We start from the raw sequence: 23,411 nt of genomic DNA, 5'->3' as shown, positions 1-23,411 counted from the left end.
CAGATAAACAAACCTCTTCTGATTAGTTTCCACCTCATTTATCTACTTTGTATGAATTAACTATTGTCCTTGACACCTAGAGGTGAAACAGTCAAATCCTAGTACTTACGTGCAATAATAATGATGTTCTATGTATATAAAACCTTTCCTGGTTTTGCACATCAGAAATACTTTTCTGCATATGTGGTTTTGTTATGTGTGAAATATTTCATGATCCCACTCTCCTTTCTCCTCAGCTCTTGTAGTTTATTGTTTTAGGATAGAAATACACACGTGACTTAAGCTACAAAATAGCTTTTATTCAATAATAAGCTACCTCTGGCCAGAATAAAACATCTGCTAATCAGGCAAGGCCACATTACACACTAATGGGTGGAATGAGGGGCATATTCTACCCAATGTAAACTACTAGTAGGTGTTTTCAGTGGAAAAGATGTAATTACTCCAAAAGGTACAGTTAGCCATGCCTGTGAGGTATATGATAATTACGCATTGGTGGTTGTGACCTGATGTTTACATTTTGTCCACTACGGCGGTGCCACTGGCCCTAGGTGGGTATTGATGCTGAATCAAGGGCAGAATATCCAGCACTGAATGACCTCATACATCACACTGTCCCGCTCTCCCCCTCCCAGTGCTCTTTCTCCAGTACCTTTCCAAAATGCTTTAATTTTTGAGAAAGATTTTGGTGTGCCTGTTCTATGGCCATTAGATATTTCCGTCAGGTGTTAAAAATTATTTGAACAAATGCTCTTATTGAAATTTAGTAAATATATCCACCCTTCTGCATAACGGATTTAAATGTATGTTCCTATGCCAAAACAGTTTAGAGTATGCACAATGTCATAACTTATATGGTCCATTGGGAAGGTTTTCGGAAATACGGCCATAGCATCTCTGATTCACAAGACAGAATTGTGAAAAAAGCAGAGCAGTTGTTGTCTTGTCTTACCCAGTAATTCCAAGCAAGATATCACGTACTGGAATGCAGTCCAGAATAAAGCTGTTGCTTTTGCCCTAAGTGGGAAGTGGCAAATGTGGATTTCAAAGAAATGCTGCCAGCATTGATCCAGAATAGCCAAAACTGATTCTTAAAATACAGTGGCCTGAAGGGGCTGCACTATGAGTGGGAGATTTCAGCGTGATCACGTATGTTTTAGCTAGTACAGTTTTAGCAAGGGCAATCACTTTAACTAGTATGTGAATCAGAAGATTTGGAAAAATCTAAGATTAGTTTCCTGTGTTAAAACTTGAAGGCTATTGCAAAAATAATTTTGGCAATAAAATTTAATGACCAGCTAGAGATAGAATGTATCTTTTGCATATTATGTACAACTTTAGAGTATAATTTATGTTTCAATTTATTGTAGCTTGGAGTATATGTGCATGCCTATATTGCACAGGAAAACTAATAAATTTTTTTAGTGGTGAAGAAACTGCCATAAATGAGTGTATTTTAGAGATCTAATGCTCCTTCAAATTTATTCAGCCTTTTTGAAGTAATTAAATGTCAGTTAGATAGGAGATGATAGTTATCATAATTTCATTGACTGCATTTGCCTGTAAAGGAAGATTTTGTTTTACAAGGATTGATGATTTGTATTACCTGTTATCTAGACTTTGAGGATCAGTTTTTTATTGTGAGTGTAGTAGACAACACTTCTTTCTCTGAAGGCAACAGGTATGGGAAATGACAACAGCACATACAGACTATACCCAGGGTGATTCTCTACCTGCTGGCCCCAGCCAGGGCAGGGGATTGGGAATGGCGGGTTGTGGTCAGTCCACAGCCATTCCTCTCTGTGCTCCCCCTCCTCTCACTTTTTCCCCACTTCAGTGCAGGTCCACTCTTTAGGCCACAGTTTCTTTGGGAAATATTCATCTCCTCTGGCGTGTGGCCTGCCATGGGCTGCGGTGTGGGTTTCTGCTCCCCCATGGTCTCCTCACAGGCTGCTGGGGAACCCCTGCTCCAGCCCCAGAACCTCCTCCACACCCTTCTCCTCTGGCCTCGGTACTTGCAGGGCTGTCCCTCAGGCTGTCCCTCAGGCTGTCCCTTAGGCCTGTCCCTCAGACTATTCCTTAGGCCTGTCCCTCAGGCTGTCCCTCAGGCTGTCCCTCACGCCTGTCCCTCAGGCTGTCCCCTGGCTGTGGGGCAGCGCTTTGCCCTTTCCCAGACCGGTTTCCCCAGAGGTGTCGCTGAGGGGCTCAGCTGGGCCCTGCTCGGGGGCGGCCACAGAACCAGCTGGAACCGGCTGGAACCGGTCCTGTCAGCGCGGGGCAGCCCTGGCCTCTCCTCACAGAGACCCGCTGTGGCCAGCGCCTGGGCACATGCACTCAATACAAGTTGCTTCAGAGTAGGCAGCCACATACACTGTGTACATCTGTGCAAGTTTGCCTAGCTATACGTACACCTTAAGCTCACTATGGAAAAACAACACAGAGTTCAGGATGGGCTGCAAAATTCAACAAAGAAACAACTGTTCAGACAGCTGGTTGCTGCTAAGGGCTTGGCTACTGTGGCTGCAGCTTATTTAAAGATCACTCAGGTATGTGCACAATTAAATGACACTCAGTATAGATGGGCCATCAGAGCTCTGCTGTCCGTTTTAGTTAGTGTATAGTATTTAAGCGTACATTGGGGAAGATTGAGCGCAGATTGACTTCCTGGACATTCAGCCAAATGATCGATACTCGCTATAAATTGCTTTGCAGTTTGTTTCCTCTCACAGATTCTTGCCAGTAGTTTAGGACTCACTTTTCCCTGCAGTGAGGGGAAGAAAAAAAAAAAGAAAAAGGAGAAAAAGAAGACTTGGAAAGACCAGCTGCAGTCACACTTCTTATCTGCACCATGCAGTTCCAGAGAATAGGACCGAGAGGGCTGGCCACGTGCAGATAACTGTTTGAGAGTCATTCTGGTATAAGCCTCTGGAACTCCACAATGCTCTGTATGCAATTGACTCTCCTAAATGCTAGAGACTTTTACTTTCTGCTGTTGCATCCAAAGCTTTTCAGTAGAAGGGGCCACTGGTGGTGATTTGTTAACAAAACCAGTGTTCTGCAAGACTGAAGGCATCTGTTCCCTGGAACTTTGTTCCTACTGCAGCCTCTCAGTGCTGCATAGAAGAGGGGAGTGCTAGATGGCATTTGTTATTATCATATTTTCCTCTGCTTTTAACTAGGTTTATTTTTTATTGATGTGAAAGAAAGTCAGCAATGACCTTCCTGTTCTCAAGTTGCTCTCAGAAAGAGAAGGTAAAGGTATAGCCAGAAGTTGCCTGTAGCGAGCACCTGAAAGGGCAGCAGTGAATGTCAGAGCTGAAGGCTGGTGCAAACTCATCACAGCTTTTTCTAGTGGTCCATTTGTGTATGTTGAATTACTGATCGTTCACCTATAAAACAGTTAATATATAAATAAACATTTTGTCATAATAGTCTGATCACAGAAAACTCTTCTAATTGCAAGAGATGATAAATGATCTGGGGTTTGTTTAATTATTTTTTAGTAATTTCTGGTGAACATTACTAGGAAAAGCCTGGTTAGAAAAGTCAAATGAGCAGTGACATACCTGACACAGCAAATTGGCAAAATTCCTACGGCCGTTAGCTGAAACAGTAAATGGAAGCAGAACAGCTCCTACATATTTATAAGAAAAAACAAACACCTGTTTGGATGGCTATAATCTTTCACAGCCAGTTGCTTTATGTTGTAATTACAGCGTGTCCTTGTTTTATGGTAACCTATAGGACAGCCAGCCCTTGGCAGGCCCCCACCTCAGTCCATCCCTCCTGACTGTGCTAGGAATGTACTCCTAGAACAAGGGTTTCTTTCTGTCACTTTAGCAAAGAAAGTTGCCAGCAAATGCCAGGAGCTGGACCAACGTGTTCCAGAATGAACTTTGTTCAACCTCCCCCCAGGTAGGACAGTTCTGATACTGATAGTAACTTCAGAGGAGGAGGCTTCAAATGAAGAAAAGAGATAGTTAATACAAATTTTTAAAAAGCTAAGTATGCCTTTGTTTCTGTTTCTTCTGAAGTAGCTATCATTTGTGATAAAAAGGTATAGAACCACAATCATGGTGATACATTTATCTGAAGAAAATGTTTTTTACAGTCTATCGGAGATTTTCAAATAAACACATCTTGACATTGATTCAGTGGTTTAGCAATGCGGTAGCTTTGTTCTTCCACTACATGGAAAGGCTCTCAAGAGAAATGAAAAATTGAACTGTATCTTCAAACCACTTGGGTTCAGATGCAGAAAACAGTAAACCCCACAGGAGAAGCTTTTGAACACAGAGTTTTTATACTTCAGAATCTGTTTGTGTCAAGGTCAAGTTTTAAGTCTTGGCTTTGCTCTGAGGCCTGACTTGTCACCCTGCTACAACTTTTCTAAGTAAAAGCAGTGGTTCTGCAGCCTTCCAAAGGAAAAAGAATGTGTTGGGATGCTGTGGGCCATGATCTCTTCCTTTACCATTTCTACAAAGTTTAAAATATGTTGAACTTGACAGCTGAAGTATTAGAGACTGAGGTCTGACATAGTAATAGATACTCCTACAGGCTCTTGAGCAGAAGCTGTGCATGGGTTTTTCTCACTAACATACTGGATATCTTGGCTGACTCCCTACCTTAGCTGCAGGCAAGTAGTTACACTGATTATGTGGCCCCTGAAATTATTATGGGTGTATAAAAGGTATATTTTGTGATCTTAGATTACAGATTAGCTAAAATAATTTGCTTTGTTGGGTCTGAGTTTTGTGCTTCTGAATGGTCAGATCTCTGTGAACACACTTTTAATTTATCAGGCTGTGAAAAATACGACTGGTTTCCATTAATTTCTAAATCTAAAGAAATAATGTGAAGTAGAAGAAGTGATTCAATACGGTCATTCTGGTTTTCATTGGAAAATATGTTTGTACTGTCACTGATTGGGTAGAACTGTGGCATCACCTGCTGGAAATATATTAATTGTGGTAAGCAGGATACAATTTTTATTTGTTCTCTTATCACTTCAGATAAGAGCTGTGGGGAGCTGTGTGAGTGACTTTGCTAAGAATAACCCAAAATCAAGAACTGTTATGGCTACTGCAAGTGATTCCTCAGAATGTGAATGAACTGGGTAGTGGCTGAGTTTGTCAGTGTCACCTGAGCAGCAGATGTAGCTGCTGAAGGCTGCAACGGAAGTTACAATTACTGACAATGTGTATGAACTTGAAATGCATAGATGCTTTCCATCTTAAGCTTCTTATTTTTGTTTGCTTATATGATGATTTCATAATTTTAACATAGTTCATGGCACAAACTGACATTTGGAGTCTGTGTCATATATATTGCAAGGGTGTGCTGGTGGGCAGCTAAACTGTGTTCCACAGGTGCCACTAATGCGTCTCTAGTCTGTTCTTTGCTCCTTTGAATTACAGAATAGATAGTTTAGAGCACAGAATCAATAACGTGATACAAAGGTAGCTCATTAACTGCATAACCCAATGAGTCTGAACAATCAGATTTAAGACCCTTGGACAATAGCAGTCCCCTTGATGAGTTGTTCTGTCCTAGACTGTCTCTGAACTCTGTCTTCAGTTCCATATAAATGTAGACATACTAGATGTCACAATAGCTGTCTGAGCAGTCTCCTAAGAAAACTTTCTGACTGCTGGAAATATGGTTATTTCTTCTGAGCATCTGTGGTTTTTTACCTCTTTCCCTTTTACTTTGGGAGGTGGGGTGGATGTGTCACTCAGAGAGAAATACCTGCAGTTTTTCTACTATAGTGGAGAAGTTTTATGAGCACTAGTAATATAAATTGACACCTGATTCTTAGCCCATGAGCTATAGCAGAATTCTTGAAGAGGTTTGGCAGTTGTTTTAGTATTTCATAGGTTATTTGTATATGTGGTTTACGTTTCTCCATAACCATAATGGATGGCAAACCAGAATCTAAACTTTTTTTTTAAAACTGCTATGATTTTTATTGCCTGAAAACCTTATTAAGCATGGAGAGCAAGGGTTTTCAATTCTTGGTCTTATGAACAGCTTTTATGGAAATATAAACAAAGAAGTGAGGGTAACTCTTCCCCCGCTCACCCATTCTAATTTTGAAATGAACCTGATCATTTTGCTACCTATTTCTATGTTGGCATTTCCCCTCTTTCTTCCCCTTTATATGTAGTGGTAAAAATAGAATATTGGTACAGTTTAAGCAACTTAGTTGTTAATTTTATATTTTTTGTGTTTTTTATTATGAAGTTTATATAAAATTTTGTGAAGAGGTAAGGGATTTATATTCACTATTGTTTTTCTGTCTGAAAAGCTGTTCTAAATTCAACCAGCAATGTTCTTTTTGTGGTATCACTTCTTATTTGGCTGCATTTTGTGTAGGAGGGTCAAAATACATGCCTTTGATTTATGTGGCAATGTAAAGAACAGCTACAAATGCCATGAGGCAGACAGTTTGAGTCTATCCAATTGCTAAGTGTTTCACTGTGAAAAATGACTCCTCGTTCTTTGGATCACAGAGATTGTACAATTACAATTTTAATCAATCCAACACAAGATTCATTGGTTCTTACTGCGCAGAGCACACAGTCACGGTCCAATAAATCTGCTTCTGATGTGCAGATCCAGACTCCTGGAGCCTCTAGAGACTGTATACAAATGATAGGCATGTCTGCATTGCCTATGTATTTGCATGGTGTCAGGCATACAGGGGGGCTTGCTGATACTCTTCTGACTTCTAATGTGGTATTTTATGGCTTGCATTTGAACGATTAGAAATGATGTGCTGGAATTGGTGGATGCAGGAGATCACACTTACTCCTTTTTCTAGTTTTTGTCTTTCTCTAAGTGAGATTTTGGTGCTTTCAGACTCTTCTGTTGAGGTTTAACTCTGGGTGAATAAGATATTCATATTCCCAGGGCTAATAATGTATTGCAACATTTATAAGAGCCTGTCTGACCTGATCCCTTTTGAAAAACCACAAAACTGTCAAGTCATGGGAAACGAAGCATGTGGTGGACGGGCAAAGATACATCCCGTTGAAAGCAACAGGAATGGACAGAGTGAAGCTAACCCGGCATTCTCCATGATACATAGAAATGTTTGTATACAGTTTACCAAAAATTTAAGTATTGGTCTGAAAGAGAACTGACTTTTATCCATATATTCAAAAAAACCCCAACAAACAAACCAAAACCAAAAAAGAACTCCCAAAGGCAGCAAACCATTTTTCCTGAAAAGCAATTTTGGGTCTGAGGAAAGTGAAGTCTTCAAGGAGGGATATGTCCTTTGAGGTGTCTCTGAAGAATTTAAACAAGTTGTAAGCTTCTGACTGTCCTGGGTTAACGGTTGGATTTGATGATCTCAAAGGTCTTTTCCAACCTAAATGATTCTATGACTTATTCCAGACAAACGTGTTAACAACTGTTACTTAGATTCTCTCAAAGTTTTGTCTGAGCTGAACATGATTAGCACCAGTCCTGCTGGGGGGTTTACAACAGCATCTAAACATTCTCCAGCATGCAGGAGGAAGTTAGTAGAAAAGCAGCTCTGTTGCTGTACCCAAATTTATTGCCTGGCGCAGCACCTGAAAGAGTCTCTCCTGTGCTGACGGTCTGGAGGAGACAGGAGAGAACTGCCTGAGCTGAATGTGAAGGACTGGCAAGACAAGAGGGACAGACAGTAACCTGCTGGTGAAGGAGAGGACAGTAAGAACAGAAAACTGAAGTATTTGATGAACAACCAAAGACATAACAGCACTGAATGAGAAACCCAAGTATCTTGTGGAAGGAATTATTAGCAGGACATGAAGAAAGCAAGAACAGAAATAGTGGTGAAAAAAGAGAGGGCATTGGACTGAACTTCAGGGATTACAGAAGCATTGGAGGGTACAGAGAGGAGCCAGGCCATAGGAAAGAGAAGAACAGGACACTAAGTAGTAGGTTATGCCATTCCTAGCATTTCCTTAGTTGCAGCTATGGGATTTTAAATTACAATATTCTTCTGATACAGCATGGGTCCTTTTGAATTTGATGTCCAAATCTCTTCTGGCTTCCCTTTCAATATTTAACTTTTTAGTAACTAAGGAACTAAGAAACAACTTCAGAAAAGTTAGTGCAAAAAATACAGACTGAAAAAGGCATCTAGTAAATTCATAAAGTATCAAAAATTTAATTTAATTATATTTATAAGTTTTTAAAAATACTTGTTAATTTGAACCAAGCAATCAAGAAACCGTCATTTATGATTGACAACATGAGTTTTTTGAACATCTTTGTTAACACCTTGAGAGAAGTTACAGCAATACTGCCTAGAAACCAAATAATTATTAAGATAATTTTGGTAGATTATTTTCTGTTCATTTATAGATATTTCTAAAAGAGGTAGTTGCTTTGTAACAACAGAAGGAACATAAAAAAGTAGATTTTGGTTTAAGTAAGTGTTTTGACCTCTTGTAGGTAAATAGTGTCCATTTAAAGGGATTGCGTATGCATTTCAGATGAAGAATTTCTGTCTTGTCTATACAGAAATTTATAGAAATTCTGGGGAAATAGCATTGCACTTACCTCCAAACATTTCATTTCACAGTTTGTGCAGAGCTTTCTGCATTCTGCTTAGAAGCAGCTGCTGTCTTTGGTGCTGGTCTATAGGTGTAGTGTTTCCAGAACTTTTTTGGTCATTCAGAATGAATGCAAAACATTTTCACAGCTCTGCTCTTGCCATACTCAAAACTCTGTTTACATTAATGAATTTATTTTCTTCAGGTCTGAGGGCGATGGTAGACAGTATGCATATATGTTGTCAGTGGTGTTTGAGAAAATGACCCAGTATTAAATATGAAGTCACATTTCACTTTGCAATTTGCTTTCCAGGCTGTGTTCACTGTTGTTCCTGTGCAGTACTGGAATTCTGCCTGCTGGCTTGGTCTTCTGGAAAGAGCCCAGGGAAACAAAGCCTTCAAACAAGAAAGCAAGGTTTTAGCATCAGGATGTTTTATTTTGAGGAATCTTTCAGCCACTCTATCAAAAAGGAGGTAGGATTACTTACTAAATAATTTTTTTATGATTCTGCTGCATAAAAAATGTCTTTCTCCTTTTATTCTTCTTACTTACTCTTTAAAGTAACCTGTTCATGTCATCACCAAGCAGTATTTTCCAAAGATCTAAGACTTCTTAAACAGCCAAGTTCAACCAGGAGAGAAGTATGTTCTTGCCAGCGGGAAGGAGGCACTGAGAGCCAGGGATTACAGTTTCATGATTGAATCTGAGTCAGACCTCTGAGGGAGGCAACTCAATTTCATTGGGACATGGAGATAACAGTACTTCACTGTGGTGCTGTAAGGGTTAGGTAGTTCTTGTTAGCTATTCCGCAGATGGAAAGTACCACAAAAGCTGAGGACTCTACACCAAGAGCTTAGTGCAGAAGAGTTTCCAATGTGCTTGAGTGTTTCTGAATGCAATTCTTTCCTGAAGCCCAGTACCTATCCATTTGCTTTTTCCCCAGTCAGATGTTACCATTAATGGACTCTGCCTGTCCTTTTAGAAGCTTTAGAACACAGATAGCTTTTTCAGGCCTGAAAAAACATTTCATGGTTTATTTCATATCCAAATGCAAAATGGCATGGGAGGCTAGCATTGTTTTCTGACAGATTGTCAAGCCTGAGGCTAGCGCACATGTCTGGCCTCACTGAATTCAACCATGGTAATTTTTAGAGGGGGATGGCTGACTGAATTCCTGCTAGACTGGTTTCTTTTTAGATTTTTTTCTGTTCTCCTGTGTTGTTACTCAGTTTGTCTTTTCCTTCATAACAGGCAGTGACAAGTCCTTGGGGTGGCCTTAGCTTAGAATTCCAGGAAAGTCATGTAGGTAACACGGTGCATAAAAATTCACTGAAGCATGTTCAGCTTTTTTCTACTGTTCATGCGCCCACATATGCTGTTCTTAAATTTCAAATATGCCTTTCTCCTTGTAAACCTTCAAGAAGACAAGGGAAAGCCGAGTAACCTGCTCTGAGCAAATTCAGTGCACAAGCTTCATACCTGGGAAGTCTGAGATCATGTACATTATTTGCAGCAGAGAATGCTTTAGGATTTTGAAGATTCTGAAAAAAGGGGCCCTTGTGCCTCTATGCAGGTAAATATGTTGTCCAAGTGATTCTGGCGCACTGTATGGATCTGAGTAGACTCATAGCACAAGCAGTACAGAACTGGGCATTGCAGAACAAGAAGGTGCACACTTTAACTGCAGTTGTGCAGCAGTTCTTTTACCAGATGTAAGGTAGCATGGGCTGCTCAGTGCCTGGAAAAGAAGCAAGAACTTGGGAAAAGCCATGTCTGTATGCATGTTGTTTAAGGTATGGAATTGTGTTTTTATACAAGAACTTCTTCTTTATGCAGTATGTCTCTGAAGACCAGCACTGGGCAATGATACTCAGCCTCCTTCACAAATTGTATTTATTGTCCAGCCGCCAGGCCCAGAAACTTCAATTGGCACTTCTTTGTAGTCTTCAGCACACACCTAACAAGTTAGAGGAAAGCTGGGAAAAGGAAATTATTGTTCCAACCATGCTTCCTATGGCATTGTCAAAGCCTTATTCTGCCAGATGAAACTCCTCTAATGAATACTTTTAACAGATATGCATCTGTTAGATGCACCAAGCTTCTCCAAATGGTGGGAGGTTTTAGTGTGAGGACACTGTAGCTATCAAAGACAATTCTGTGATGCCAAAGTGGGTGCAGATTTCTGTCAAAAAGGACAGAGCTTTCTGTTATACCATGTTTTGCCATCTTCATTAAGCTTTGCATTACGTGATTGAAGTAACTTGCTTTCTTTCCCCTCCTTTCCTCAGCATGTTGGATTTTTTGTTTTCCAGCTCTTTATTAGAGCATATATATATACCATTCATGACTTTCCTTTCACTTTACCTTTTCTTTTTTCCTTTCCTCTTAATACAATTGGTTATACTCCAAATGGTGTACTGGTAAGGGAGAGCGCTAGAAACTGAGAAAGACATTCATTTACATGGGTGATTGTACTGCTTTTAGCATAAGGACGCTGATGTTACCAGCAAACAGAACGAGAATTTCCTCTGCAGACTTCAGCATCTAAAGGCACACAGCTGTATCTTGGCAACTGGTCCATTAGTCTTTAGCTGATTTGGTCATGCCTGATTTACAGTGCCAGTCCAGCAAATAACAGTGGAAAGGAACTGAAGCAATATGGGTGATTTTACTGTACTGAACACAATCATTTGTGATGACCTGCTGTTTGAAAAGGCTCTAAGAGGCAGACCAGGCTAAAACACAGCTTCAGGAGTTAAAAAAACCTATGTGAAGCATTTGTGGCACGAATCTATGCTCTCTTGATTTCAGTTATTAGCTGAATCAATCATTTTACTTTCCCTTGCTTTTTTCTCTACATTCTCTTATATAACCGATTCCAGCTGCTCAGTAGATGACACGTTACCTTATTTTTCCCTTATTTAGTTTACATTTAAAAATGCAGTACGTAGGACATGACCACACACGCTTTTGACCTTGCAGTGCTGACCTTGTAACTAGTATGTTTCATAGTATCTACCACCGAAGAAGATAAGGTTTACTAAACTAGATCTGTTTCGAGCCATCGGGCATTCATCCACAATGCTAAAGCCAATTTCAATGAGGCCACTTTTTCACACAGCGACTCTGTAATAGTTTTTGTCTCCTACTGTCTGATTTATTCTTCTGGCAAGGACTGCTGGTTTCCCTGAAACTGAAGAGGCAGTTAGTTCTTCATTTATTTTTTTTCCCTAGACAGGAAAGTGATGTTTATTTTTAAGTGCACAGCTTTCTATATATAATGCTTTACCACATCTCTGTTGTATTACTTTACAGTTTTCTTTTTGATCTGCCTGTATTTTAGGCTCCTGCAGAATTTGCATTGTGAACCATAACGTGTTGCTATACATACAATGCAAAGTACTTAAATACTTTCCTGCTCTATGAAGATAATTATAAGCTCTATTTTCTGACCAACGAAAGCAAGACCAATGTTTAAGTCTTCACATTTCATTCCTAATAAAGCAGATATAAAATGAGTTCCAAGGGATTAAATACCCTGGATGTACTTTGAATTCTCCCATTGAACACCTTGTCGCAGAGAATGTTGTAATTACCACACCTATTTGATAGTTTCTCATTAATTACGCCACCACTAATCCTTAGTAGCCTATGCATTTTCTTGTTTTCTTGAAGTTATCTGAATGAACTAAAAGTAAAGAATATAAATATTTAAATAAGATTTACACTAGGAAGTTATTTGGGTCAAATACTCACTAAGGTCAAAATGGAAGTGTAGCTCCATACTGGCCTGGATGGGTTTGCCTACATGAGGATGGGCTAAGGTAATGGCATATCTGAGAAATATTTCTGCTGTCTCAGACAGTGAATGAATTGGCACTATGTCTGTGATGCATAAATTAGCCATGGATATTTAGCAAAGGACTGGAGGAGGAGGAATCAAAGTAGTGATTAGTAATATAGTTCCACATTTCATGTATATACAGACTTTCTCATTTTTGTGGGATCATGTGGATGCAGTTCAAGTAACTGCATACAAACTGATGAAGATTTGGACACCTAGAGGTCCAATTATTGTCCTTGAAGGCACACTTGCAAATACATATCTGAGCAAGAATGATCTATTATTGCATGTAAGATAAAATTGTATTTTTTTTCTTATCAAATGGTAACTATATTTCTTAAAATATCAGAATGGGGATATCTACTGAGACTTGGGACAGCCAGATGGATTGAAAACTGATTGAATTGACTTTCCAGTCTCAACTATTCTGTGACTCTGTGGATGTCTGCTGTTTAAAACACACACCAGAAAGATGGAAAATATATTACTATTAAACTTTTGAGCAGAAGACTAGAAGGAAATGCTGAAAACATCTGGAACACTGAGTTATTTCCTTATTGATCAGTGGCAACCACATCATAATTACCTGTCATGCAGGAATCTACAGAAAGTACTTCTCTATGCTCTATAATTAACTTAAACACTAAATCAATAAATGTTAAGGTGGTGTAAAAAACCTCCACAAAAACAGAACCAAAAGAGAAACAAGAGAGTTCATTAGCACTGTCAGTGGCCTGCGTCTCTCCAGGGGACACACCAGTCAGGTCTCTGTATTGCAACACTCCAAAGAACACCAGTGCCCCCATCCTATGTCCCAATCTTTTCCCTCTACTGTACTTCTGTCATTCGTCATTCAGCATTCACTGTAGAAGATCATCACAGTGCTCACGTTCAGCCCTGAGTTTCTCTTTAGGTAGTTTAAACTAATCCAGGTTCTCCCAGACTCTCTTCAGAAGACATACTTTAAAAAGTAACCCCTCTTCATATTTTTTTTCCATTTATGTTAATGGATATGGATCAAGAATAATCAGAACTATACCAGATAGCAATGTGCCAAATTAGGTCTTTCCTGTGTTCTTATTTCCTAACATGAATATTTCCTTGTGCCTAATAAAAATGCTTCTTTTCATCCAATTTAGAATTGCATTCACCTTCTTCACAGCTGCATCAAGGTGGTAATACATAAACATCCTTTGAGCAATAATCTAGATTTCTTTCTGTCTTCATAATTTCCAATTTATGAATGTACGTTAATAGCAAAAGAAGCTTTTTTGCTATTTTTAAAAAACCTGCACCTTATAGTCACAGAATCATAGAATCATTTAGGTTGAAAAAGACCTTTAAGATCATCAAGTTCAACCGTTAACCCAGCACTGGCAAGTTCACCAGTAAACCATATCCCTGAGTGACACATCTACACATCTTTTAACTACCTCCAGGGATGGTGACTCCACCGCTTTCCTGGGCAGCCTGTGCCAATGCTTCACCACCCTTTCAGTAAACGCTTTTCCTAATACCCAACCTAAACCTCCCCTGGTGCAACCACAGGCTGTTTCCTCTTTTCCTGTTGCTTGTCTGGGAGAAGAGACTGACCCCTGCCTGCTTACAACCTCCTTTTACATAGCTGTCAAGAACAATAGGATCCCCCCTGAGTCTCCTCTTCTCCAGACTAAACAAATCCACTTCCTTCAGCTGCTCCTCATAACACTTGTGCTTCAGAGCCTTCCCCAGCCTTATTGCCTTTATTGTGTCCAGAGGGACACACTCCAGTACCTCTACATCCCTCTTGAAATGAGGCACCCAAAACGGAATGCAGTATTCAAGGTGTGGCCTCATCAGTGCCGAGTACAGGGGGACAATCACTGCCCTGGTACTGCTGGCCATGCTATTTCTGATAAGGGCTAGGATTTTCTTGGCCTTCTTGGCCACCTGGGCATGCTGCTGGCCCACATTCACCTGGCTGTTGACCAAGACCTCCAGGTCCTTTTTCGCCAGACAGCTTTCCAGCCGCTCTTCCCCAAGCCTGTAGCTTTGCATCGGGTTGTTGTGACCCAAGTGCAGGACCTGGCACTTCTCCTTCTTGAACTTCATACAATTGGCCTCAGACCATCAATCCAGCCTGCCCAGACCCCTCTGCAGACCCTGCCAACCCTCAAGCAGATCAACACTCCTGCCCAGCTTGGTGTTGTCGGCAAACTTACTGAGGGTGCACTCGATCCCTTTGTTCAGATCGTTGATAAAGGCATTAAACACAACTGGCCCCAGTACTGAGCCCTGGGAACACCACGTGTGACTGGTCACCAGCGGGATGTGACTCCATTAACCACCGCTTGTTGGGCTCGGCCATCCAGCCAGTTTGTACCCACACATGCTCCAAGCCATGAGCAGCTGGTTTCTCCAGGAGATGCTGTGGGGAACTGTGTCAAGGGCTTTACCAAGGTCCAGGTAGGCAACATGCACAGCCTTTCCCTCATCCCCTAGGTGGGTCACCTTGTCACAGAGGGAGGCCAGGTCTGTCAAGCAGGACCTGCCTTTCATAGCCCCGTGCTGACTGGGCCGGATCCCCTGGTTGTCCTGTAGATGGCGTTAAATTTCATCTCACAATTCTCGATATTGGTAGTGTCTTCTAATCTTGTGTCAGATCCCATGATCAGTCTCTGGGGGATACCACTAGCAGCTTCTTTATTCTGGTAGTTCTTTCAGTGTAATTTCTTGCATCTTTTCATTAATCATCCATAATAACATGTAAGAGTCACCCCAAGCAATCTTCCAGTGTCAGGAGAACTACACTTCACAAGTCTGTGAACCTTGGGTCGTATATGACCATAGGGTTAATTTAAAATTAAAATATAATTCAAATTTATTCATAGAAATTATGTGACAGGATAAGGTTGGGAAAAGAGATAACATTTATTTTTTCTTGACCAGCTGATACTGGTAGAACAGACAAGTTTTTAGACATACCATCAAGGTACATAAAGATGCTATCAATTTTTTTCCTATTACTGGCTACTATAATTTTCCAGTACATTTTTTTAATATAGAGCTACTTAACTGGAGTCTGTTAAAAGGCTAAATTTTTTCCTACAATAATATTTTCAATTCTGTGAACCCATTGATGGTTGATAAAGGAGTATGACTTATTGATGTGATGTGGTAAAATGATGAAGTTCTTGCTTACAGTCAAACCATTCTGCAGATACTATCTCAATTTAAAGAAGGAATAATGCCATTATTTCTGATGTCAAGGTAGCTTCCTCGACTGACTTCTACTGTAAATCATCATGACCTGTGCATTCATCATTTCTAGAGGGCCTTCTCCTAGTAGAAGAGTCTCAAATGCAACTAATAGCAAGTCAGCCTTTCATACTGTCCTTCAGGATGAATGGTTTTCTGAAGTTGCCATAAAGGGATAACATGTCTTATTAAACTGTCTCAAAGTCCACCCTTCACTTCAGAATGAAGTGGTAGGTGTTGAAAGGCCTCAGTTGCTAAGCAAACTGTGAAACAGAGAAACCTTCAAAACATTGATGATGAGGGTTGTTACAGTTGTTGTTAGATAGCACAGATCTTCATTAGCTTTCAGTGGAGGAAATCTTCCTTTTCAGGGTATTATATTTCTACTGTCACATCCAGATTTCCATAGTCGTAGTGTTCATATGTGGTGCTGTAGTAAGATCTGTCTTTAGGGCACCAATGTTCCTAGATTTATAATGGCATTGGTTTAGAGCCATGGCAGAATTTTTCTTATGTTGCAGAAATGAATCTCAAGTCTTTCATCATTGTATTATAACTTTCTCTAGGGCAGCATTTCTAGCATTGCAATTTTAGACTATAGCTTTTTCTTGGTAAGAGATACCTCCAAAGAGGGTTTCTCATTATTTTAAGCACTATGTTATGCCTCCAGAGGAGATTTCCTGAACCAAAACCATAAATTTATTCCTTTCTTTTTGTTTTCTGGTGGGTTTTTAATTTTTCAAAATAAGAGCTACTTCCCGAGTCACTCTGTCTGACAGTACACTTACATAACACAACTGCCAGCACAAGATTCCCAGCACTCTCTTTAGAGGCATACTTGTATCAAAGAACACTTATATATCTGATGTGACCAGCAGCAATATATGGCAAATGTGCATAAAAATTAATGCATCTGTCTTTTTTCCCCCTTTCAGACAATTAATATCCACAATGAATTTCTCCCTCTTCCCTTTCAGGGAGGCATCATGGCCATATATTCTTATTGTATTAATTATTTTGGTCCACCTGATAACTGGATCACTGGGGGAGACTATGCAAATAAATAGCCAGTCAAGATAGAAGAGAGTTATTACATAAAACAGATAAACAAGTAGCAGTATGTCTTCAGACTTAGCAAGCAGTACTTTTGGTCTAGCACATCTTGGACATTTTTTCTTGTAGTGCTTGGTGTTCCAGCACTTGGATAGGCCTGAAATATATGACAGCAAAGCAAGATTTGTGGATGGGATAACATTTAATTACACTACATAAATTTAGCAACAATAGGCCACTCATTGTTTCAATGTATGAAATGCTGTCTGGGATCTAGATGGATCTAGGAACACAACCATCAAGACAGATGTTAATGCAGGACAAATGCTGGTAACTGCAGACTTGAAATCTGGCATTGGCACTGAGATTTACTGTGTTTGTTTTTTAATGTTAGTGAACAAATAGCTTTCAACCCAGAAAGAATCTGTTTCTGAATTTTAGCAAAACTCTCTGGGGACTAGATTTTTCTGTGCATGCGAACATGATTAATTTCCAGGCTTAATGACTTCTGAGCTCCAGAAAGCTCTAATGTTCTGCATTTATCAGGGTAAACTAAATTCTGCCCGGTTTGTATTCACATTTAATTGCCATTATCAGCTACACCTGACAGAATTGGGCCTTAAAATAAAGTTGACTTAAAATAATCACAGGATGTTTAAAATAATAACAGTTTACAGTTTTTGTAGTCTTCTGGATTCAGTCAGTCCAGTGCTTTCTCTGTCAGAGGTGCTTTTTTAGGACAGGTTGGTTTGAACCATACCTTCACTCACCTAAACAACTCTCTCTCTGAAATGAGTCAGGGTGAACTTGGAGAAGCGTCTTTCATAACCGCCTGCAGAGTGTGGAGGCTGCAGTCATCTGTGTAAAATTGTCTATAACCCAGGTTAAGGTGAATCAGAAAAAAATATTTATTACAACCTTCATATGTCACTGCTGACATCCAGAGCACTGATATCACGCTGCAGCATTTTGCAGATGCCTGATATAACAGGTTAGATCACACCTGCCCTGCAGAGATACTTAAGACAGCATGGAGTGAAGAAGTCCATGAACTGTAGAACTATGAATCAGCCTGTGCAGAACTCTACTGCCATGGTGAGGTTGCTTATGGCACTTATAGTTAGCCAAGATGCTCCTGCCTAATAGTGTGTTACAAAGTATCTGTCTTCTCAGTTTCAGGGTAAACCATAATTTAGGTCTCTGTCAGTCTTTCCTTAATGCATCCTTATGACAACTGACTTGGTTTTGCAAAAGCAGGTTTACATGCTTGTACAGTGAGAAACTCTGGATTTCTAAGTTGTAGGATTTTTTGCTGTAGCCCTCAGCCTCTTAGCTCAACTAATGTTTGTTCAAGCAAGTCGTTTTGCCCCTAAGATGTGACTTATAAACTTATTAAAGTGATACAGTAATAGCTCCTTCACAAACAGGTATCTTTTACTCTTTTACTCAGCACAATGAGCATACAGAGAGAAGCTTGAAGCCCAAAGGGTCCATATTCTTACCCAAGTTTCGTCTTTCACAGACCAGTTTTTGAATTCTGTTTAATCCAATGAACTCCGTCTTTGGTAGGATAGACAACGTATTTTTGCAGGATGATAAAATAAAAAATAAAATTTCAGACTGTCCTAAAAATTTGCCTGAACGGGCATGGGGAAGCATCTTCCACTTAGTAAATTCCCCATTGTTTTTCTCAGAAACGTTTATATTGCATATGAAGGAGCCTTATCTTTGCTGTGGTTTTGTTTTCTCTTAAATCCATTCTTGTTTTATTTCAGACAGTCTGATACATTTGGATCTATTTGATTCTTAAAAAAATATCAATGTATAAGGTACTCATTTTTCATACTTCGGTGAAAATATTTCCAGATATCCTCAAAGAGTCTATGGTTCTGCTCACATGGAAAGGAAAATGCACTGTGCCTGTCTCTCCAGATATGATACCTGGACTTTAATGTCTCTAGTCAGAGAAAGGACTTGACTTCTGAAGGGCTGACTTTGGCCTGTTTAGGAGCCCGGCTGACAGAGTCCCTCGGGAGGCAGCCCTGAAGGGCCAAGGGCTCCAGGCAGGCTGGGCATCCTTCAAAAATGAAACCTTAAAGGTGCAGGAGCAGGCTGTCCCCATGTGCCAAAAGATGAACTGGCAGGGGAGAAGCCTGGCCTCGCTGAACAGAGAAATGTGGCTGAACACAGGGAAAAATGAGGGTTTATCACCTTTGGAAGAAGGGGCAGGCAGCTCTGGAGGACTATAAGAATTTTGTGAGGTTGTGCAGGGAGAACATTAGAAAGGCAAAAGCCCAGCTGGAGCTCAACCTGGCCACTTCTGTAAAAGATAACAAAAAATGTTTTTACAAATAATGTTAGAAACAAAAGGAAAGCCAAGGATAATCTGCATCCTTTATTGGAAGTGGTGAGGAACATTGCCACAAAGGATAAGGAAAAGCATGAGATGCTTTCTTTGCCTCAGTCTTTTATAGTAAGACCAGTTATCCTCTGGGTACTCAGCCTCCTGAGCTGGAAGATAGGGATGAGGAGGAGCAGAATTTGCCTTTATTTTATAGCTTCTTCTATCCCATCATCCCTTTGTTGCTGATCTAAGCGTAGGTGAAAGTGTTCAGGGTTGGTCCTTCATGTTGCTCTGAGCTCAGCTGCAGGAACTGAATTCACTTCTATAAGGCAGAATGAGAGAATTAAGCAACATTTTGACCCCAGATTTCACAAAGTGAAAATCAGGTCTGTGGTCTGATAGCACATAATGTTGTGTATGAGACTTTAGGCCTGAGATGATGGAGATTAATTGAAAAAAACCTGTAAGGAATAGGAAACTTAATGTTTTGCTATCAACACGCACAGCACTTTCCAGGATTTGAAATGCAAATGTTTGATGTAAGAACCCAAATCATGGGTTTATGTATTGCTCTTTCTGTATTGTGTTTCATGGTCTTTCTGCTTTACAGTTTGCATTAGGCCTGCAGATATCTGTTCGTTTTTAAAGAAGGTTCCTTTTCTAAACAATCCTCTGCTTGTACTAGATGGGTTAAATTGTCAAGATGCTGTGCAGGAAATTAGGCATCTGACTTCTATTAAAAAATTATAGGAGCAGCATGATTAATTTGCAGTGGAAGTTTACCATCTGCTTTAAAAGAGTTCAGTTTTTGAAACTGAAAGTAATTTAAAGCCAAGCTCTTTAGCAGGTGTGGGGAAGTGAGAATCAGAGAAGCTTGTATCTTAAAACCTACCCATAAATTTGGTGTTAGCTGGTGTTAGCATTTTTTGCATTATAGTCACTTGCTTTAAACAATAACAAATTGATCCAGATGTATGTTAGACTACAGCTGGTCAGGAAACCCAGGACTACCATATTTCAGATTAGAGAAAAGGACACAGCAGAAGACGTGGTAAGGCATGTGTCCGAGGAGTGTGCTTTGAAGCATTTTTGATCACAGGCAGGATGAGAAAGAAAGCGGCCCATGTAGCTGCACAGTTAGACCAAAGGCAAGATACAGCTTTTATCCATCTAGTTCATGCTATAGCTGGCACTACACCAGGGCTGTAAAATGATAGCATTATCTCCACTAATATTAACTAGAAACCTTTATATGACTGTCTTAAGAGTTGCGCTTCTCCTCCTATGAAGGGTTCCTGCCCATTCCGTTAGAACAGAGCCACAAAAACAGTCAATGAGCCATTTGTCATGGCCAGCAGAGATGAAGGTTGAGGTTTTTAGTTCCAGTCTCATCTGCATGGAGTTTCATAAGTGAGTTTATGCACTTCCTCCTAAGCAGCATGAATTATTGGGTAACCCCACTCTCAGTAATATTATACTCAGAGCTGATTTTAATTTCTTCTGTAAATGGAAGAACCCTCAAAATGTTTGTATGAATATACTACAGTTGTAAATAAAAAAAAATGGAGAAGAACCCCATTTTTTTTTAATCTTCCGTTTCCTGAGCAGCTATTTTTTCACAAGAGAATAAGCTATCTGCTAGAAAAATAATAATCCTGGATTCTAAAAGAATCTCAATGCTCGGTAAAATCTGAACCTTTTCAATTTGAGTGTATCTTATGTATTATCTAAACCAAATCAGCTAAAAAGGCTAGACAACTACTCCCAAGGAAAAAAATAAACTCATAAAATAAAACCTACTTTGGTAAATGTGATCAGTATAAGCAAACACTTCAGAAACATAGAGACATGAGGTTAATAAAACATAGATATTATCTGAATTAATTTTCCAGGTTTTATTAATTTAGTTCTGGTCTTCAGTTTGAGGGTATTGGTTGCTGGAAATGCATAGATTTTTCTATTTCCTTTATACTTCATCAATTTGCCTTGATTTTTTGGTCTAATTATCTACTAGATTACACTTTATAGCCTTATTGATATTGAGTATTTAAAAAGATGAGTTTATCTACTCTGGTCTGTAAATTTGGATTGGTTTCTATGAGCCCTGTACCAACCACCACCCATTAGTTAAAGAATATTCATGTTTTTGCTAGTTACAATACAAATAGGACGAGCAGCAATCTGCCAGCCTCTTCCCCACTGTACTTTATATCAGACCAAATGTTTGCCTGCAGCAGCAGCAATTCGATATTGGTCTTCATGAAGCTACTACAGAACTCATTACTCTGGGCAAATTGCTTTGTATAGTATAATGTACTGTGTTGGAGTCTAAAGGGACACGAACCCCAAACAGTGCTTAATACAGACCATAAAATATTTAAAGCCTGATACATTAGTTTTAAAATGCTTACAAAGGTTAAACTTTATCCAATAAGAGAAAAAAATCATTCTGCTCCCATTAAGTCAGTGATTTAATAGAGTTTTCAGTACAATGCATTTACTCCATGATAATCAATTACCTCCAGCAAATTAAAATATAAATTAGGTTGTCTTGGAGAAAAGGAAGCTCTAAATCAGTTCGTTCTGGCTGCATATAAATACAAATTTTATAGTTATGGTTTCCTAATGTCAGAACCAACACATCATGACAGAAAGATATTTTTAGCTGCTGTGATTCTTAACCCATCAACTGCACTGATTTAATTTTTTTTTCAAAGCTGGGAGTATCAAAATATATACACTTTCTTTAAAATGTTCTGCATTTCTTCATTATATGTATAAGGTATGTATGAACCTCATTAGGAACATTAGGAATTGTTTGAGCTGCATGCAATGTGCTTATTACTACTCATCAGAATACTCACAAAAACTCAGGGGTTTTTTGGCTTTCCTTTTCCTAGTGGCCAAACATACATTGAATTGGAAATCTCATTTCTGTTCAAAAGTAAAGATAATAATTATGTTCAACCTAAATACTACAAATGATTAGTGGACCACTAATGTCATTGTACACTGTCCTAACTAGTACTGCATCATACTGTATAATAACAAAATACACGGGGGACAAAAAGGATTATTTATTCTGAAAGCTGTGTTGAGTGAATGCTGTACATACCAATGCCTCAGTTGTATTTTTGTATAGTTTTTCTGCCAATGACAGTTCACTGCATAACAGAAAGCTGTCTATAACTCACCAGATTTCAATTTCAAAACTGTATGATAGGTTGTCTTAGATTTTTCTTAGATCAATTATTGAAACAAGAAAAAAGTTTACAATTATTTAACAGTATTTCTGAAGAGAGAAGAAATGTTATCCATTTCCAGTTTAATTGACACAGTTTGAAAGCTATAATTAGATGTCAACAGATAAAGATAAGGTTTTCATTCAATTGAAATATGTAAAGCTTAGTTTTAGGTATTTACATTCTGATGCCTAAGGATTTGAGGTGACTTAAGCGGAAACATGCTGGAAATACTTCAAGGGAGTGTAATTACATGTCAGTATTTTGGCTGGTAGCGTTATTCCCTTTTTCTCGATGATTTGTCTATAGGGTTAGAAGCAATACCTGTCTATTATGGAGGAGTGGTATTCAGGGTAATGTGGCTTTAGGTAACCTGTTAGTTCTAAGATTATGAACCCAATGTACTTTTGCTGCACTTGTAACTTTTTAGCCGTCTTTCATCTCTTTCTGTCATACAAAAAAAGCTAGAAATTCATGCAAGGTATGATACAGGGCTAAGAACAGGGAGGTCATTAAAGCCGAGTGATTTTCTAATCAAAGAAAAGCACTTACAGAACTGGCTGCTGCCTAGGTGAACCAACTTGTTGAGGAAAGATCATCTGATACCCTCCAATGGGAAGTGCGTGGTTCAGGTGCATTTACTGCTTATGTGCTGTCACTTCTTTTAGGTAAAGAAAGCTAGTATTTGGAAACTCTGAGGGTGTATTGTGAATTTTTGTTACCACACGTGCCTGAGAAGGTTAACTGAAAACTTCAGGCTTTTGATGGCTGTAGGTGTTGGACAAATCTACTTAAGTTCAGGAATACCTTGGGGACAGCCTAGTCCTTGCAGTCAAAGCCCTGGCCTGTGTACCTCCCATTTTGGAGGTGCCAAAACAAGCACAGTGCTGCAGAATGCCAAAATCCAGGTCACCTTTGGGCTTACAAGTGGGGTTGGGAGTAGCAGCGTATGCCCTTTGGGTCCAGGAACAGCAGTGTTCTTGCATCACAGAAAAGCAGGACAGTGATTTTTCTCTCCTGGCCTTTGCATGTGTATAAGCCTCAGACCATATTCTGGGCTTTGTGTGGCAACTTTGGCCCTACATCCGCATAATGATTTAATTGCTTTTACAACTGATTTTTCAGGATGGTTCTCCTG

General features: G+C 39.5%; 1 long non-coding RNA gene across 1 annotated transcript in view; it reads left to right on the top strand.

The window, feature by feature from the left end:
• Window positions 1-23,411, top strand: part of LOC130159411 (uncharacterized) — a 316,373-nt gene that overhangs the window by 165,527 nt on the left and 127,435 nt on the right. Inside the window, exon 5 of the long non-coding RNA XR_008825731.1 lies at window positions 8,866-9,026. This is a non-coding gene — a long non-coding RNA (uncharacterized LOC130159411). The remainder of the gene's footprint in view (window positions 1-8,865; window positions 9,027-23,411) is intronic.

This window comes from Falco biarmicus, chromosome 15 (assembly GCF_023638135.1).
Source record: "Falco biarmicus isolate bFalBia1 chromosome 15, bFalBia1.pri, whole genome shotgun sequence".
Lineage (NCBI taxonomy): Eukaryota > Metazoa > Chordata > Aves > Falconiformes > Falconidae > Falco > Falco biarmicus.
The sequence above is the reverse complement of the archived record's forward strand: the minus strand, read 5'-3'. Positions and strand labels throughout refer to the sequence as shown.